Source organism: Tupaia chinensis, unplaced genomic scaffold (assembly GCF_000334495.1).
Source record: "Tupaia chinensis unplaced genomic scaffold, TupChi_1.0 Scaffold000037_22, whole genome shotgun sequence".
Lineage (NCBI taxonomy): Eukaryota > Metazoa > Chordata > Mammalia > Scandentia > Tupaiidae > Tupaia > Tupaia belangeri.
The window spans coordinates 688436-694785 of record NW_006159481.1 but is presented as its reverse complement, the minus strand read 5'-3'; the positions used below and the strand labels follow the sequence as shown (position 1 = coordinate 694785).

At 41.1% G+C, this 6350-nt stretch overlaps 1 pseudogene; it reads left to right on the top strand.

Annotated features, from left to right (window-relative positions):
- The first annotated feature begins 3495 nt into the window (after nt 1-3495).
- On the top strand, nt 3496-5781 carry LOC102470900 (tetratricopeptide repeat protein 14 pseudogene; annotated as a pseudogene).
- Nucleotides 5782-6350: the final 569 nt, after the last annotated feature.

Below are 6350 nucleotides of genomic sequence, written 5' to 3'. Positions count from 1 at the left end.
TCCAAATGGCTCCAGCAAACTAGTTATTGCAAGGCACCTGAGAAATGAACAGTTTCTACTGATAATTCAGCCTCTAGCAAACAAGCAAATTGAAGAAGAGGCCAGGCCTTTGGAAAAATATTCATCATGACTCCAGCGAACTATGTATTGCAGGGCAAACAAGAAATGAACACTTTTTACTGATAATTCAGCCTTCAGAGAACAAGCTTGCAGTCGAAGAGGCCAGGCCTTCAGAAGAAGGTTACACATGGCTCCAGTGAACTAGGTATTACAGGGCACACGAGAAATAAACACTTTCTATTGATAACTCAGACTCCAGCACACAAGATATTGGCAGAATAGGCCAGGAATTCAGAAGAAAGTTCCACGTCTCTTCTGAACTAGGTATTGCAGGGTATACAAGCAGTGTACACTTTCTATTGATGATTCAACCTCCAGCAAATATGCTTGCTGCTTAAGAGGCCAGGCCTTCAGAAGAATGTTCCACATTGCTCCAGCGAACTACGTATTGCAGGGCACATGAGAAATGAATACTTTCTACTGATAGTTCAGACTCCAGCAAACAATGTAGTGGAAGAATAGGCCAGGCCTTCAGAAGAAGGTTCCACATGTCTTCATCAAACTAGGTACTGCAGGGCTCATGAGAAATGACCAGTTTCTTCTGATAATTCAGCCTCTAGCATACAACCTTGGGTCAGAAGAGGCCAGGCCTTAAGAAGAAGGTTCTACATGCCTACAGCGAACTACGTATTGCAGGACATATGAGTAATGAACAACATCTACTGATAATAAAGACTCCAGGAAACAATATTGTGGCAAAAGAGGCAAGGCCTTCAGAAGAAGGTTCCACATGTCTCTACTGAACTAGAAATGAACAGTTTCTACTGATAGATCATCCTCCAGAAAATAATCTAGTGGAAGAAGAGGCCAGGCCTTCAGAAGAAGCTTCCACATGTCTCCAGCCAACTACATATCGCAGGACAGAAGAGAAATGAACTGTTTCTACTGATAATTTAGCCTCCAGTAAACAAGCTTTAGGTAGAAGGTCCTGGCCTTCAGAAGAAGGTTTCACATGGCTCCAGCAAACAAGTTATTGCAGGGTACTTGAAAAATGAACACTTTCTACTGATAATTCAGCCTCCAGCAAACAAGCTTGCAGCAGAAGAGGCCAAGGATTCAGAAGAAGGTTCCACATGGCTCTAGCAAACTAGGTACTGCAGGGCACACAAGAAATGAACACTTTCTACTGATAATTCAGCCTCCAGGAAACAACCTAGTGGCAGAATAGGCCAGGTCTTCAGAAGAAGGTTCCACCTGGCTCCAGCAAACTAGGAATTGCAGGGAACATGAATAATGAACACTTTCTACTGATAATAAAGCCCCCAGGAAACAATATTGTGGCAGAAGAGGCCAGGCCTTCAGAACAAGGTTACACATGGCTCTAGCGAACTAGGTATTGCAGAGCATATGAGAAATGAACATTTTCTACTGATAATTCAGCGTTCAGCATAGAAGCAAGTGGTAGAAAGGGCCAGGATTTCAGAGGAAGGTTCCACGTGACTCAAGTGAACTAGATAATGCAGCGCACATGAAAAATGAACACTTTGTACTGATTATTCTAACTCCAGCAAAAAAGTTAGTGGCAGAAGTGGCCAAGCCTTCATAAGAAGGTTACATATGGTTCTATCTAACTAGGTATTGCAACACTGTCAAAAAATGAACACTTTCTACTGAAAATTCAGCCTCCAGCAAAAAAGCTAGTGGCAAAATATGCCAGTCCTTCAGAAGAGGGTTCCACATGGCTCCAGCAAACTAGGTATTGCAGGGCTCAGGAGAAATAAACACTTTGTATTGATAATTCAGCCTCCAGCAAGCAAGTTAGTGGCAGACGAGGTCAGGCCTTCAGATGAAGGTTCCACTTGGCTCTAGCGAACTAGGTATTGCAGGGCACACGAGAAATGAACACTTTATACTGACAGTTCAGGCTCCAGCAAACAGTCTAGTGGAAGAAGAGGCCAGGCTTTCAGAAACAGATTCCACATGTTTCCAGCCAACTAGCTATTGCAGGGCGCACGAGAAATGAACACTTTCTACTGATAATTAAGCCTCCAGCATACAAGCTTGCGTCAGAAGAGGACAGGCCTTCAGAAGAATTTTACACATGGCTCCAGAGAACTATTTATTGCAGGACACATGAGGATTGAATATTTTCTATTGATAATTCAGTCTCCAACAAACTAGCTTGTGGCAGAATAGGGCAGAAATTCAGAAGAAGGTTCCACATGGCTTTAGCGAACTAGGTATTGCAGGAAACATGAGCAATGTACACTTTGTACTGATAATTCAGCCTCCAGCAAATAAGCTAGCAGAAAGGAAGCCAGGCCTTCAGAATAATGTTCGACATGGCTCCAGCGAACAAGGTATTGCAGGGCACACTAGAAATGAAGACTTTCTTCTGATAATTCAGCTTTCAGCAAACATGCTCATGGAAGAAGAGGCCAGGCCTTCAGAAGAAGATTTCACATGTCTCTAGCAAACTATTTTTTGCTTGTGACATGAGAAATGATGACTTTTTACTGATAATTCAGCCTCCTTCACACAAGCTAGCAGCATAATAGACCAGGCCTTCAGAACATGGTTCCCTGTGTCTCCAGTGAACTAGGTATTGCAGACCACATGAGAAATGAAGACTTTCCACTGATAATGAAGCCTAATGCAATGAAGCTAGCAGTAAAATAGGCCAGTCCTTCAGAACAAGGTTCCACAAGATTCCAGCGAAATTACTATTGCAGGGCATACAAGAAATGAAGAAATTCTACAGATATTTCCACCTCCTGCCATCACGCTAGTGGCAGAAGAGGCAAGGCCTTCAGAAGAAGGTTCCACATGGCTCCAGTGAACTAGGTATTGCAGGGGCCTCTACTAATGAAGATTTTTCCACTGATAATTCAGCAAACTAGCTAGCAGCAGATGTGGCCATGTCTTCAAAACAATTTTCAACATGTCTCTAGTGTACTAGGTATTGCTGGGCACATGAGAAATGAAGACCTTCTACTGAAAATTCAGCCTCCAGCAAACAAGTTTTGGCAACAGATACCAGCCCTTCAGAAGAAGGTACCACATGGCTCTAGCGAAGTAGTTATAGAAAGGAACACATGAAATGAAGACTTTCTACTGAAAGTTCAGTCTCCAGCAAACAAGCTAGTGGCAGAAGTCTAGGAATTTAGAAGTTGGTCCCACATGGGGCCAGCAAAGTAGGTATTGCAGGGCACATGAGAAATGAACACTTTCTTTTGATTATTCTGCCTCCACCAAACAAGCTTGTGGTATAAGAGGCCAAGCCTTCGACTTCCGGGAGGCAACCATGTAGGGGACTGCAGTGTGTTTCCAGAGGCCTCCAGGCTGCTGCCTCCATCTGGGCCTCGGGACTCAAGTGGTGGGCACAGAGCAGGGGGCTGGCAGCCTGCTGGCTTCCAGGCCCAGCCGTCTCCAGCCATGGACCAGTACCTCCTGCGGCAGTTGCTGAATTGCCATGGCCAGTCTCTGCTCTCCCTGCTGCGGAGCAAACAGCAGGACAGTCCACATTTCTGGAGCCTCCTAGGCTCGGCAGCTGAGCCTGCCTGGGGCCCGCCATCCCAGCAGCAGTTACAAGGCAGAAAAGAGAAGAGAACTGACAATATTGAATTTCAGAAATTCATCTCCAAAAAAGCGGATCTGCTTTTTGCACTTACATGGAAGTCAGATGCGCCTGCAGCTTCTAAAGTTAATGAAGACAGTGAAGATCATTATGCAATCATGCCACTGTTAGAACAGTTCATGGAAATACCTAGTGTGGACTGGAGAGAACTGCTTTTCCGAGATATTGAGCATGGGGATATAGTGATTGGAAGAATTAGTTCCATTGAGAATTTGTTTTTTTTTTTATGGTACTGATTTGTTTCAGATGTGGCATCATGAGAGATTTATTCCACTTAGAAATCACAGCTCTTTGTCCATTAAGAGATGTGCCTTCTCACAGTAACCATGGGGATCCTTTATCATATTACCACACTGGTGACATCATTTGAGCTGAAATCAAAGATGTTGATAGATACCTTGAAAAGCTTGCAGTATCACTTTGTAGTTCATCTCTTCCACCACACCTATCTGGAATTAAATTAGGTATAATTGGCTCTGAAGAGCTACCTTTGTATTACAGGAGGAGTATTGAACTAAATAGCAATTCTTTGGAATCCTATGAAAATTTCATACAGAGTTCCTTGGGGTTTGTTAATCCAGGAGTAGTTTAATTCCTTCTTGAAAAACTAGGAATAGATGAATCTAACCCACCATCTTTAATGAGAGGCCTACAAAGGTATAGTAAATCAGTATTCTCTGAAGTGTAAAGGGAAATTGTGCTAAACTCAGAGGCTATAGAACTGGAGTTGATTATTTTAATGTTGGATGACATGTGGATGCTATGAATGAATACAATAAAGCTCTGGAAATAGACAAACAAAATGTAGAAGCTTTGGTAGCTCATGGAGCATTATATGCAATGAAAAGAAGTCTGAACAAAGCAATAGATGATTTTGAACTTGCTTTAGAAAACTGTTCAACTCACAGGAATGCAAGAAAATACCTCTGCCAGATACTTGTAGAAAGAGGAGGGCAGTTAGAAGAAGAAAAGTTCTTAAATGCTGAAAGTTACTATAAGAAAGCTTAACTTTGGATGACACATTCAAAGATGCAAAGGATGCTTTGCATAAATGTCATAAATATATGCAGAAATCTTTGTAAATGAGAGAAAAACAAGCTGAAAAGGAACAAAAGCATAAAACAAAGAAAATAGAAACAAATGCAGAAAAGTTGCATAAGCTCTTAAAAGAGAAAAGGTTAAAGAAGAAAAGAAGAAAATCAACTTCTTCCTCAAGTGCTTCTTCTGCTGATGAATCTGTTTCTTCGTCATCATCTTCCTCATCTGTTCACAAAAGGCACAGGAAACATAAGAGAAACCGTTCAGAATCCTTTCATGGTTCCAAAAGGCACTCATCTAGGGCATTCTCAGGTCAGATAGATCAGAATAGAAAAGAAGATTGCTACCCAATCCCAACTAACACCTCAGCATCTTTTCTTAACCAACTACTGGAAACTACTGGAAAATAGGACAGGTTACAGTATCAAAAAAGAGGTAAAAGAGAGAAATAGATGCCCTCTTTTTTCATCTTCAGTTGAAATACTGGACGATTTTGGAGGTAGGTCTGAAGATCCAAGAGATTTTTATAATAGTTGTAAAACCCAAGCAGGTAATAGCAGTAGCAACACAGAAAAGCCATACAAATCAGAAAGAAAATTTCCTGGTAGAAGACATTTCTCAGATTCCTTCTGTAGGAATTCAGAAGACAAGATAAAAATGTGTGGTTTTAAGAGAGTTGAAAAGGATACAGATGGAAGAAAAGAGCACCATAGAAAGTCAGAGCCATGTTCCATGAGGTATTTCAGTTCACCAGGAAGCTCAGACTACTCTTGGAAGTCAGTTTAAAAATACAGAAAATACACTTACCCTGGATCACGTGATTTCAGTAGACATGAGCAAAAATACTGATTAAATACCAATCAAGGAGAATATGAAAGAGAGGACAGTTATGGGAAGGATATTAAAACAGAGGCTCCAGAAGATGAACTAAATAGTAAAGAGCAATCAGAAAGCAAAGTTAAAAAAATTTACCTCAAAATTTACTCAATATAGTTAATCAGATAGCAGCATTTGAGAAAGAAAAGGGAAATAAGCCCCAAAATTAAAATGCCAAGGAAATCAGCACCATTACACAAAGTGATAGTTTTTTGTATTTTAGTCAACAGTTCAGAGCAGAAATCTCTGCTCCTAAAATTATTTGTAGAGATTACAGAAACCAAATGCTTTTCAGCTTCTCTCAGATTTTGTTACAGTTGAGATCTCCTTGTCAGTTTGATTTGTAGGCTCTTCATATGTGTGGTTCAATAAAGTCTATTTCTGACAGTTTAAACTCCACCTAAGGATAATTCTATGAAAGTATTATTTCTTCATTGTATTATGATGTATGAGATTTCCTGGTTCTGCCTTTCCTTAACTGTTTGAGAGAAAATTAAATTCATACATTAAAATGCACACACACACACACACACACACACACACACACACACACAGAGGCCACACCTTCAGCACATGGGTCCAGCAGACTAGGTATTGCTGAGCACATGAGAAATAAACACTTTTCCACTGATAGTTCTACCTCCAGCAAAATGCAAGTGGCAGAAGAAGCCAGGTTTTCAGAAGAAGTTTCCACATGACTCCAGGAAACTAGGTATTGCAGGGTACATGAGTAATGAAT